The sequence below is a fragment of the Barbus barbus genome (assembly GCF_936440315.1).
Source record: "Barbus barbus genome assembly, chromosome: 25".
Classification (NCBI taxonomy): domain Eukaryota; kingdom Metazoa; phylum Chordata; class Actinopteri; order Cypriniformes; family Cyprinidae; genus Barbus; species Barbus barbus.
This window is the reverse complement of record NC_136753.1, coordinates 28,884,972-28,899,761: the sequence shown is the minus strand read 5'-3', so window position 1 is coordinate 28,899,761 and position 14,790 is coordinate 28,884,972.

The window sequence follows — 14,790 nt, the reverse complement described above, 5'->3', positions numbered from 1 at the left end:
GTTTAGATCATGAGCATGTTTCACTTTCACAAGAGAAAGTTCACAGCTTGTTGTGAATGCAGTCTATTCATCCAAATGCATTGCCAATTCAAATGAACCCTGACTTTAGCTCTCTAAATGAAGAGGTTTGAGGTTTATGTGAAGCAGACATTGACTTGTGCATGTTTATCTTCATCAGGAATTCCAGTCACTCTTGAACAATAGCCACATGTGAATGAGTGGAGCAGCATAATGCTGCAAAACTCACGTGTTCTTAAATTCAAGTCAATCCCCCATAATCCAGCTCATCTGCACTCAACGGCCGAGACCGTATGCAAGACCAATACCTGCAAACACAGCCTACTCTTGTCTTTTTTCATTCAAATATAACGTTTTTTCTGCTTTGGTGGATGCATTGGAGATACGGCCGAGTGTGGCGTTGTGCTGGAATCAGAGAGAAGCTGATGTATAAGTGATCTCAACAAACTTTAGATAGATAGATGGTACATTTAATTTTCATTTGAACTGCGCTGTAGAATTGGAATTTGAAACCTTTTTAGTATTATTTATTATAATATTTATTAATTTTATTTTAATATATTCGGTTTTCATTTTCGTTTTAAGTTTTAGTAACTTTATTATGTGATTTTGTCATTTTTATTATTATTATCTTCCAATATATTTATTTAACTTTAATTTGTTAATTTCAGTTTTTATAATACTGTAATTAAAGATAAACTATTTTCAGTAAATTTTCCAATGAAACATTTCTAATTTTTAATTCCTATTTTTAGGTGTTTAATTTTTCAAGTTTAAAGGTGCATTGACTAAGCAATCTTTGAAAAAAGGTTTTGACAGCAGTGTCGAACCATGTCCCAAAACACACTTGCAGCCAATCAGCAGTAAGGGGGCGTGTCTTGTAATGATACAGCGCTCAATTACTACCTATAAACCAAGTAGTCTGACTTTTCTTTTTGTGTATTCCAACTTTCCCCAATTCTGTAACCCATGAAAGACGGTGAACCATATTTCTGAAAATGGAGCTAAAAGACTAACTATAGTATTGTTTTTAAATTTATAAGCATTAAATATTAATTTTACATTCAGATAAGCATTTAAACAATAAAACCAAAGGACCCATGACAATTTCAGCACTGGGAAGAGCTAAATAGTGCTGATTGAAATGAACTGAGTGATGGCTTTTGGATGCTCCATACTAAACAAAAAGTAGACCGCAAACAGATACTTCTGGCATCTCTGTGTTATTGGTCAGTGACGCATCCAGTTTGATGCTAACTCTCCTTGCGATGGGTACGCTTGACATCCTAAGATGGGGATACAAGTCAGAGAAACATTTATTAGACCTATGAGAGTACAGCACAACAGGAAAAAGAAAATAATCTCTCACAATTAAATCAAATCTTCAAACTTACTTGAATTATTTAGGAGTGTGGTGTTTTCATCTGAATGTTGATGAACAAACAAATAATTCTGCTCTCCAGAGTCCAGACCTGCAGTGACAGCGCAGCATATTTATTTATTTATCAATCAATCATAAGAACTGCATGATAAAAGGTGGAAAATAGAAGAAAAAAGATATCAGTAACTTCAGATTAGCTGATTGATGAGATTCAGTTGGTATTGTGAGGAAAAAAGAAATAATGTACCTTTTGTGTTATTGTTTTGCAGCAGGTTGGTCATGTTTCCTCTGACTTCCACTTTTCAACACTGATAAACTGGTGGTAAAACCTTTAAAAGTGCTCTCTGAGATAGATGAACATCTACAACAACCAAATACAGTGTTTAGAATAACATACAATTACTTCTATTTTACTATACTATAACTGCAAACACCAAATACTCACAGTTATCCACAGAAAAAATGGAAACATCTCCAACAGCTGCTTCTCTCTTTGTTTTTCTTGGTGTTAATTCATGTTTATAACGGCAGTCTGACTTTGTTTCATCTTTTCCTATAACGTTACGTATAGGTCCAATGCAATCTACAGGGCAAATAAATATTACGTTAGGCTATAACATGAACTATCGCCAGCATTATTAATCAATTCACAACTGTTTTTATCAAGATACTTAGGGATTCATGTTAAAAATGACAAGCGTAGGCCTGGACAACGCAATAAACTACTTTTCTTCTTTTAGCATCTTGAAATAAACTTGTAACGTTAGGCTAGGTTCAAGTTGTTTGCAGTTTATGTAGTTTATGCAGTTATAAGAATAGCCTTTTAGAATCTAAATGAAACACTGAAACTCGATATGAGCATGTTGCTTGTCAATAAAAGAGCTGCAGGGCATCTTACATGATATATAGAACTCGCAATCGTGTTAGTGTGCTGATTAAATAGAAGACTAGCGTGTACTTATTAATAGATAAATCTGTCCAGATTGCTATACACTGCTAGAACACATGTATTTCTACATGATCAGTTTGTTGGTTTTATAATAGGTTGATTCAGCGCAGATCTAATTTTAAGTTTATTTTCTTTGGAATAAAGGTGTGTCAAAGTAGAATTTAAATAAATACACAAATATAATGTAGTATAATAATTTTAAATAGCCTAATGTTTAAACATAGATAAAGCATGGTTTAGCCCAAAGAAGCCTTTTGTGCCAAAAAGGGTTCTCTTTTCCTTTTATAGAACCTTTTTGGCTGAAAGGGTTCTTTGGAGTTGAGTAAAGAACCCTAGGGTTCTATTTGGAACCCCAAAGAACCTTTTTTTCTAAGAGTGTGGGTTGTGTATATGTGAGGCGGAGATATCAAAACAGGGGCGATGTCCTATTGGGCTATGGGCGTGTTTGTTCTGGTGCTTTCAAATATCAACATAGTTTGGCAAAAATCGGTTAGTACACCTTTAAGTATTACATATAATATTTATATTTTATTTTTATTTCAGATGTACGACAAAAAAAAAAAAAAACTTTTTAGTTTTATTTAGAATTTACTATGGAAGCTTATATCCGCCACAGAATTTAAATCAAAACAAAACCATCTAAAAAATAAAAATGTAATTGGCAAATTTTATCTCAATGACTTTTTTTTCTTGCAATTCCGAGAAAAACATTATGAAATATAAACGTACAATTGCAAGATATAGACTCAGAATTACCTTTTTTTATTTATTTATTCCATGACAGAAACAAACAACAAAACATAATGCAAAAATTCTATTTACACAAGATGTAAAAATAGAATTCAGAGGAAAAAAGCAAGAATTGTGAGATAAAAATTGCAATTATCTTTTTTTATGCCACGGAAGTGGGTTTCCATAGTTAACAATAACAATAATGTGGTTTATAAGAACTGACAAACATTTCTGGCAAATAAAGGTTCGTTTAAAATTTTTAATGCATTTTACATGCTATCAAGAATTTATTTGCTATCATTATATCCTGCATAGCCTCATTTTCAGTTGTCAATTCAAACATGCTGTCTATATTCTATATGCTGTATAGTGACTTATAGAGATGTGTAGTTATATATCTGTGGGTGTAAAGCAGTAGGGCTCCGAGAGCCTGTATATGTGACAAAGTGTTTTGTTCACACTTACTTCCCTTTCACCCCTGGCATTTGTCAAGAGGAGTGACGGCATGAAGACGAGACCCTCATGCATTATTGAAGAGCGGAGCTGTCACACACAGCCTCTCTTTCATTATCTGAGAGCAGTTAAAGCACGCATCCCCTCCAAACACTGGACAGGAATCACGCAGAGCTGTGCTGGTTTATGTTAGTGTCTCGTAAACTGAGTTATGGGGATTTTCCTATAAGTGATCATCAGCTGATGCAGCAGAAATCACTGTCATACAGGAGAGAGACACGTGGGTCAGTCCTGTAATGTAGAAAGTGTAGTTTTTGGTCAGCTGCAATCCTTTGAGACAAATATTTTCTTGAAGTCCTCCTCCTATTTTAAGAGAATAGCTAAATAATTTAAGAGCACATTCGGAAGCAGAGTTATAGTTAACTAAAACCTTAACTCATAACCTAACTGAAATAAAATATATAGATTATTATTATTATTATTATTATCATTATTGTTGTTGTTGTTATTATTATTATTATTATTATTATTATTATTATTATTATGTTAGCTACAACCCGAATTCCGGAAATGTTGGGACGTTTTTTTACATTTGAATAAAATGAAAACTAAAAGACTTTCAAATCACATGAGCCAATATTTTATTCACAATAGAACATATAGAACATAACACATGTTTAAACAGATAAATTTTACACTTTTATCCACTAAATGGGCTCATTTCAAATTTGATGCCTGCTACAGGTCTCAAAAAAGTTGGCATGGGGGCAACAAAGGGGTGAAAAAGCAAGAATTTTGAAAATATTCAGCTGGAAGAACATCTAGCAACTAATTAAGTTAATTGACATCAGGTCTGTAACATGATCAGCTATAAAAGGGATGCCTTAGAGAGGCAGAGTCTCTCAGAAGTAAAGATGGACAGAGGCTCTCCAATCTGTGAAAGAGTGTGTAAAAAGATTGTGGAATACTTTAAAAACAACGTTCCTCAATGTCAAATTGCAAAGGCTTTGCAAATCTCATCATCTACAGTACATAACATCATCAAAAGATTCAGAGAAACTGGAGAAATATCTGTGCTTAAGGGACAAGGCCTAAAGGGACATTACTAAATGGGCCCAGGAATACTTCCAGAAACCACTGTCGGTAAACACAATTCGCCGTGCCATCTGCAGATGCCAACTAAAGCTCTATCATGCAAAATGGAAGTCATATCTGAACATGGTCCAGAAGCGCTGTTATGTCCTGTGGGTTCATTTAAAATGGACTGTTTCAAAGTGGAAAAGTGTTCTATGGTCAGATGAGTCCAAATTTGACATTCTTGTTGGAAATCACGGACGCCGTGTCCTCCAGGCTAAAGAGGAGGGAGACCTTCCAGTGTGTCATCATCATTCAGTTCAAAAGCCAGCATTTCTGATGGTATTGGGGTGCATAAGTGCATACAGTATGGGCAACTTCCATGTTTTGGAAGGCACTATGAATGCTGATAGTATATATAAAAGGTTTTAGACCAACATACTGTATATATGTATATACAAATTTTATAAAATGGCAAAAACACAACAAAATGACTTTAAAATTGAAATGAGAAAAAAAATTATTAAAATAAAAACTGTAGCAGTATCTCAATGATACTCGCAAGTTCATGTTCTCAAAAAATACAAATATAATTTTTTAATCTTATTTAGTAACTGACTTATTTGTTTATTTACAGTTATTTTTATGATATTTTATTATATAACTAATTTTTATTAATTCATGAACCCTCGTTTGGGAAACCTGCAATAAATGATGTCACTTCCTGTGGGATGATGTCACTGGTTGGCTTGTGTTAGAGTATTAAAAGTGTGTCATTTCTCCAGTCTCCAGTCAGCACTTTCTGAGGAAATCACTTTACGAATGTCTTACTTATAGCTTTATGTATTATTTAACATTGACATGCTTCACCTTTAACACCAAGCCAGGTTTCGATATTGTGCTTTTATCCACCATTGATTTATTTTTGTGCCCTAAAATTCCTCACCCTTTGCCGTGAAGAACCAACCGTCGCCAGCGCCGTCCTCTGGGACGAACTGTACAAGATAATATTCAGCCTTTGAAAAGCCTGGACCAAAGCAGGGCGCTTCCAGTGTCTCAAAGTCATTTCCATCTCAATGACACACATCTCAACATCCCTCGAACAGAGACAGAACAAATAACCCAATAATTAGATGTGATTCCGCGTTGGACCCCATATTAGCATGATAATGAGAAAGTAATTAGTCATACCTCCAAGAGTGAGAGAATTGCCCTGCTTCGCAAAGTCAGCTATATTGTTATATCACTTTTCAAAGTGTTCTGATTGAAAGAATTGTCATGTCGTAAAACTCATCGGCGCCTTGGAGGAGCCTTTGTGGCCATCGTCAAATGAAATAACGTGTGCCGCAAGCTGGGTATTTGGACGAGCAGAATTACGGGGCGAGGGTAGTAATTACATTTTATTGTTTCCCGCGTTCACCTCTATTCTATGCCCGTAGTTCGTCATGCTCCTCGCCATCAGCCTCCCTCTGAGAACATCCTTTATTATGGCACTCTCCTCCCCCCGTACACTAAATTCGATCCCCTGTCATTATGCAAATCAATTTCATTTTGGGGGAGAAAAAGCAGGGAGTTGGTGAACAAAGACGGATGAAAAGGACGCCGAGGGGCGAAAATTGGAAGCAGGAATGGGGTCCTGGATGAATTTGTATGCTGTAAATCAAATTTGTTTACTTGTCTTCTCAGTGTTATGTCAGTTTTATATTCCACATGCATTTTTCAAGAGTTTAGACAGACGCTTTTCCTTGGGAATGGAGTGAGGGTGTTCAAATCTGTCATTAAAGAGTTTGAGAGTATGAGTGTCAAAATTACAACCCTACACTGTGAAATCAAATATTTAGTCAGAAAAGGAGCTGAACTGTAAGTCAAAAAAAGTTTAAAATCTCAATTGCTTCTCCTGCTTCTCAGATGTTTCTGAGAAAGTGACTGCTTCAGAGGATATGTACTGTCAATAATGGCTCAAACCAGGCTCAGGATCCTCGTTTCCATGAGGTAAGAGGTTGATTAATGGCTCTTCATACACTTAAATCACTGATTGTCACATATTTAACATACTGGCTGATACTTGTAGGTAATGTTAGTTAGTGGCTGATTGGGTTGAAGTGAAACTGCACAGTAAAGATCAAGTTATCAAGTTAATAAAATCAGTGAAGTCATTAATTAAAATGGAACCAAATTATACCCTCTTTCTGCTGCATATATTTGCATACATTTGAAATTTTAGCCATTGACAAATAAGTAATTTTATAGTTATATATAGAGAGAGATTAAATTAAATTATACATATATTATAGTTCCTATTGTGAGACATTAATATTATTATATTTTGTATTTTATTTAATGTATTTTCACTGTTGTGTGATATGAATATTATAATAAATATGAATATTATGTTATTTTTGGAAAGTGTATATTTATGCAGAAGTTTGTTAAAAGTATTATTTATTTACACACACACACACACACACACATAAATTATACAGTAGTCAACATTTGAAGTGGATCAAAACATTTAATCAAATTTGTCCTAAGACAAGAATTTATATATTATTTATTTTAATATTTAATATGTATTTTAATATATTTTTGTGCATTTATCAACTCCTGATCACTGTCCAAAAGAAATTTAATAAATAAAAAAAGAGTGAGCTGACACAGTCTTGGCACCAGATGAGAAAAATAGGAGCATTACTGTAGTAATAATTCTCAAACATCACCACTTTGCCCTTGACTGGGTCACATTATCCTAGAGCTGCTCCTAAGGGATCGCACACACAATCAGTCTTCTGCAAGTCTCTCTGGATGAAAGTGTCCGCTAAATACTACATTACCACCGTGTCAAAAGCATACAGTCTAAAGAATACAGAAATCTGCATGACTTTCTCCGTCACGTCTTTCACTGACAGATGAATTTATTTCCAGAGCGTCTGATGTCAAGATCGCTGCATTTCCCAATCAACTTAATTGAATTGTTGGTGGGCAGAGGAAGCCAAAATTATTGTGCAACTTACAGATTGATCAAAGCGAGCCTCCCTCCGAGCAGGGTCACGATCTCTCTCCACACGCACAGCTGACTGACGCTGAGCTGTCTCAGCATGCCTGCTGATGCCAACGGCACACAAACACACACACACAGCACACAAACACATACACACAGTTGCCACTGGCAAGGTTAGCATCCTCCCCTCCCTCATGTCTTTGATTGAAAATAACGAGGATGTCACTTTGCACTGCAACATGCTAGAGCAGCAAGAGCTTCATCATGCAGACAAATGTTTTTTGAAATAAATTAGATATGCTAAGAGTTCTGGACTGCTGGATTAGTTAAGAAGCTTCCAGTTGGACTTTTTTTTTTAATTCATGCATGAGTGGAAGCAAGCTGCATTCACATTCAAGGCCTATATACACTCACCTAAAGGATTATTAGGAACACCATACTAATACTGTGTTTGACCCCCTTTCGCCTTCAGAACTGCCTTAATTCTACGTGGCATTGATTCAACAAGGTGCTGAAAGCATTCTTTAGAAATGTTGGCCCATATTGATAGGATAGCATCTTGCAGTTGATGGAGATTTGTGGGATGCACATCCAGGGCACGAAGCTCCCGTTCCACCACATCCCAAAGATGCTCTATTGGGTTGAGATCTGGTGACTGTGGGGGCCATTTTAGTACAGTGAACTCATTGTCATGTTCAAGAAACCAATTTGAAATGATTCGAGCTTTGTGACATGGTGCATTATCCTGCTGGAAGTAGCCATCAGAGGATGGGTACATGGTGGTCATAAAGGGATGGACATGGTCAGAAACAATGCTCAGGTAGGCCGTGGCATTTAAACGATGCCCAATTGGCACTAAGGGGACTAAAGTGTGCCAAGAAAACATCCCCCACACCATTACACCACCACCACCAGCCTGCACAGTGGTAACAAGGCATGATGGATCCATGTTCTCATTCTGTTTACGCCAAATTCTGACTCTACCATCTGAATGTCTCAACAGAAATCGAGACTCATCAGACCAGGCAACATTTTTCCAGTCTTCAACCATCCAATTTTGATGAGCCGTGCAAATTGTAGCCTCTTTTTCCTATTTGTAGTGGAGATGAGTGGTACCCGGTGGGGTCTTCTGCTGTTGTAGCCCATCCGCCTCAAGGTTGTGCGTGTTGTGGCTTCACAAATGCTTTGCTGCATACCTCGGTTGTAACGAGTGGTTATTTCAGTCAAAGTTGCTCTTCTATCAGCTTGAATCAGTCGGCCCATTCTCCTCTGACCTCTAGCATCAACAAGGCATTTTCGCCCACAGGACTGCCATATACTGGATGTTTTTCCCTTTTCACACCATTCTTTGTAAACCCTAGAAATGGTTGTGCGTGAAAATCCCAGTAACTGAGCAGATTGTGAAATACTCAGACCGGCCCGTCTGGCACCAACAACCATGCCACGCTCAAAATTGCTTAAATCACCTTTCTTTCCCATTCTGACATTCAGTTTGGAGTTCAGGAGATTGTCTTGACCAGGACCACACCCCTAAATGCATTGAAGCAACTGCCATGTGATTGGTTGATTAGATAATCGCGTTAATGAGAAATTGAACAGGTGTTCCAAATAATCCTTTAGGTGAGTGTATATATATATATATATATATATATATATATATATATTGAATTTCAGATGGCACGTAGAGGCTTTTGCATCTGAACTCTGAGTATGAAATGGGCATTTATGTGTGGGCATTTATATTATTTGTGTGTATTATGCATATGTGTGTGTGCTAATTATTAAGATAGATACATGGGCATTAAGCTAAATTATATCCTACATGTCAGAAATAAATATTACTATAAGAGTTACGGACTGCTGGATTTTGTTTGAGAGATTTTATTTCTTAAAACGTTCAATGAAATTGTGAATTTTTGGTTTCAAAGGATTCACATTTCCCCTTGTGCTTTATTAAGCTGCTTTCACATTCAACTTTGTTGTTATTTTAGACAGATAGATAGATAGATAGATAGATAGATAGATAGATAGATAGATAGATAGATAGATAGATAGATAGATAGATAGATAAGTTTCATAAAGCTCTCAGTTTATTAAAATGCATGAATGAGCGCAGTTGAGCTGCATTCACATTCAGAGCTTCAGTGTTATTCTTTATATTGTCAGCACTGCCGTAACCTGTCCTTTTCTTAAGCCTAAAGTATTTTTTATAAACAACCAAGTAGTGCGAAAGAGGCAGAGAGGAGACTCGGCCATACGTCAGGCCGGAAAACGCGACAGCATCATTTATCTTTCTGTTGGTACCTCAGAAGACTGGCAAAGTTTCACCAGGGACATCTGATACTGTACAGTTCCTCTTCACAAACCTAAAATAATCACACATGACCTTGTTTCAGTCCCTCAGAAATTGGCAGCGATTTAAGATCGCAGAGGTCGAATGGGAACGTATTGCAATGACATCCAAACCACAATACGTAGATCTATTTAGAGACATTGAAAAGTAGCTAAGTGCTTTTAGATGCATCACATTGGGTATTACATACTGTAAATGATGCTTATCAGCAAAAAATATACAATACTCGACGTAATCTCATTTTTTATATATATATATATATATATATATATTTTTTATTTTTTTTTTTTTTATATATATATATTTTATTTTATTATAATGAAGTATTTATTAAAACACATCATTTGTCATTTTATTTTTGTGAGTCATATATATAAACCATATATATATAAATTACACTTTTTTTATTGTTGTGTTAAATGTAGTTGTCAGTACTTGAAATTGCTTTGACAAGTGCTCTTAACAAAAAAAAAAAGTAACTGAAAAAGTAGTATATATATATATATATATATATATATATATATATATATATGTGTGTGTGTGTGTGTGTGTGTGTGTGTGTGTGTGTATACAGGTGCATCTCAATAAATTAGAATGTCGTGGAAAAGTTCATTTATTTCAGTAATTCAACTCAAATTGTGAAACTCGTGTCACATTTAACAAAAACCCACCAATTCATTATCTCAACAAATTAGAATACTTCATAAGACCAATAAAAAAAACATTTTTAGTGAATGCTTACTGTATATGTACTCAATACTTGGTAGGGGCTCCTTTTGCTTTAATTACTGCCACAATTCGCCGTGGCATGGAGGTGATCAGTTTGTGGCACTGCTCAGGTGGTATGGAAGCCCAGGTTGCTTTGATAGCGGCCTTCAGGTCATCTGCATTGCTGGGTCTGGTGTCTCTCATCTTCCTCTTGACAATACCCCATAGATTCTCTATGGGGTTCAGGTCAGACGAGTTTGCTGGCCAATCAAGCACAGTAATACCATGGTCATTGAACCAGCTTTTGGTACCTTTGGCAGTGTGGGCAGGTGCCAAGTCCTGCTGGAAAATGAAATCAGCATCTCCATAAAGCTTGTCAGCAGAAGGAAGCATGAAGTGCTCTAAAATGTCCTGGTAGATGGCTGCGTTGACTGTGGACTTCAGAAAACACAGTGGACCAACACCAGCAGATGACATGGCAGCCCTAATCATCACTGACTGTGGAAACTTCACACTGGACTTCAAGCAACATGGATTCTGTGCCTCTGCACTCTTCCTCCAGACTCTGGGACCTTGATTTCCAAATGAAATGCAAAATTTACTTTTATCTGAAAAGAGGACTTTGAACCACTGAGCAACAGTCCAGTTCTTTTTCCCCACAGCCCAGGTAAGACGCTTCTGACGTTGTCTCTGGTTCAGAAGTGGCTTGGTAGCCCTTTTCCTGAAGACGTCTGAGCGTGGAGACTCTTGATGCACTAACTCCAGCTTCAGTCCACTCCTTGTGAAGCTCTCTGTTTGAATCAGGTTTGCTTGACAGTATTCTCAAGCTTGCAGTCATCCCTGTTGCTTGTGCACCTTTTCCTACCCAAATTCTTCCTTCCAGTCAACTCTGAATTTAATATGCTTTGATACAGCACTCTGTGAAGAGCCACACCTTTCAGTAATGACCCTCTGTGACTTACCCTCTTTGTGGAGGGCATCAATGTTCGTCTTCTGGATCATTGCCAAGTCAGCAGTCTTCTCCACTATTGTGGTTTCAAAAAACAAGAGATACCCGGAATTTATACTGTAGGGACGGTCATTAATTGAAACTCAATGTAAATATTCTAATATTTTGAGGTACTGATTTTTGTCTTTCATGAGCTGTAAGCTCTAATCCTCAAAATTAAAACAAAAAAACTTTTGAAATGTCTTACTTTACATGCAATGAATCTAAAATAACGGAAAATTTAACAATTTAAAAAAAAATTACTTTTTCACGACATTCTAATTTATTGAGATGCACCTGTATATGTATGTATGTATGTATATATATATATATATATATATATATATACATACATATACACATACATATACACATATATATATATATTATTGTTGTGTTAAATGTAGTTGTAAGTACTCGAAATCGCTTTGACAAGTGCTCTATTCTTTCAACTCATTTTTTATTGAAATAGGACATTGGACATTGAAATAGTAGTGTGTGTGTGTATTTAATAGTAGTGTGTATGTGCTGTCAAGCTATTTTGTTTACATAATATATGTGTGTGTACTGTGTATATTTATTATCGATATATAAATACACACACATGCATGTATGTTTATGTTACTTATGAAAAATATGTTACGTTTACATATGAAATATATTTATATATTACATAATTTATATGAATATAAGTATATACACGTAAATACATGTAAATATTTTCAAAATATATGCTGTATGTGTGTCTTATGTATGTATATATATATATATATATATATATATATATATATATATATATATTTACACAGTACACACACATATATTATGTAAATAAAAACTTTAATTTTGGATGCGATCAATCACGATTAATCGTTTGACAGCACTAATATATATATACCCCCAGTTTCACAGACAAGGCTTAAGCTTAGTCCCAGACTAAAGTATAAATCTGAGCTGTTTTAACTGAAAGAAACTTGCACTGATTGATCTTAAAATATATCAGTGCCTTTGTTTTGTCTCAAGATTTATACCAGTAATGTTTTTTCTAAGGCATGTTAATAAAAATTACTTAAATGTCCTAATTGAACTATGGCCTAATCCTAGCTTAGTCTAAGCCCTGTCTGTGAAACTGGGTGATATATACATATAATCGGCCAGCTCCGGTTAAATATTCCACGATTCTCAAACCAATATCCATAAAAAACAACATTGCACAGAAGAATCATCATTAATTTATCAACTTAAAGAGTGCAGGTTTGTCCTCTTGTGAGAAGTGCATCAGGCTAATACATCAGCTCCATTTTCAGCTAATGCCTGCAAGTCAATACTCCCCTCGGAAGACGCCAAGCGGTGAAAAGCGATGGTTATTACATGGATGCCCATTTCAAGTGCTATTGCTGTTTTACAGCAGGTGTTCTGCAGTTTCTCTCTCTCTCTCTCTCTGTCTCTCTCCTGTCATGCAGTTTAGCATACTTATGAAAATGATCACAATAACAATCTTTGCGTGGAGTTATGGGATAAATCTCAGCAGCTGCAACGGCCAGATTTCAGTCCATAAACAAATCAGCCTCTCTGTGACAATATGGACTCATAAATCAAACATGGTCTATGAACACTGCTTATTATAATCTCTATACATTCACTGTACATATACACTGTATATATATATATATATATATATATATATATATGTACAGAACATTAGTGTCACTGCTTCGATTTTGCACTAGTTTCTTATTTACCATTTTACGGATTATATTATTAGTAATAAAAATCTATGAATTCTGATATATTTATTTTTACTTTTATGTCAAAACCTTTTCTTTGTTTTTAAATGTTTAAACCTTCAAAACCTGAAAATGTCCAGATTTAAATGTATTTACATTGGCTCTTTTAAATAACACATATTTGCTTTTTTTTGCTGTTGAAGCGAGCTTGAAATGGAAATATATATGTGACGATTAATTATCAACGTCTTTACATCATTAGTTTTATTAATGTCATATGCAAATGAGAAAGGCAGTGCTTCACTTGCTGTCCCCTAGATGTGGGTAAACAGATCATTACACTTCAGCTTTCGGAGAGAAAGTTTAAAAGGATTCCCACTGTAAGCCAGGAAACCCATGATAAAGTACTGTATCATCAGAGTGAAATCACTATTTTTCATCTTGAAAACATACGACATACATGCTAGCTATGCGCTAAATTGTGTTAGAAACATGCAAACAAATGTGCTATCTACACACAAAACATACTCACAGTATATTATGTTAGTAGTCATGCTAAAACTTGCTAGAACACTAGAAGACTAGAAAATGCTAGCAAGTGCTAAGACATGCTAAGAACATCCCAAAATATGTTAGCATATGTGTCAAAACATGCTGGAAACAACAAACTTTAGTTGAGGACAGTAAGAATGTGAGGGCTATAGATACTGCTTTGGATGAGACTAGCTCAGGGACTCCTGTACATTGTTCGGTTCCGGTTTCAGTGCCTCTGCGGCAGGGCAACTGGGTGACTGTGAAGCGGCATAGTCGCGGGTCAAAACACCGCTCTTCCGTTCTGATCAAAACATCAAACAGGTTCTCCCCACTCAGTGACACACCCACTGAGAAACCTGATGAAAGTGCTCTTGTTATTGGCAATTTTATTGTACGGAACGTAGGGATGTAAGGATTACCGGTTTGACGATAAATGATAAAATTCCCGACAGGTTAGTATTACCGTTTAATATTTGAATTATCATTAAAACCGTATTCGATTACAGCGATCTGAACAACTCACGATAAATAAATACTGTCCAGCATAAAGCAGAGTTTTCAGTAACAGTCTCACGTGCGCACACCAGCAGAGTAGATTCGTTTTGAGTGAAAATAGAGCAGAAAAGCTGGGAGGTTTTAAAAGAGTGCCAAGTGCATTATACAAATGAAAATATGAATTAATTCATTATATGAATGTGCCTCCTGAAGGTTCTGACTGTCTTCAGAAATGATTCGATGGCATTTTGTTTTCATCTTCGCTCCATGTAATACCTAAAGGAACTGTTCTTATTCACAATACGGAGTTTACGGGAAACAGCTGTAATTCAGCTTTTCCATATAAAGCTTTTACAGAGGAGCGGATTTACAGAGACTTA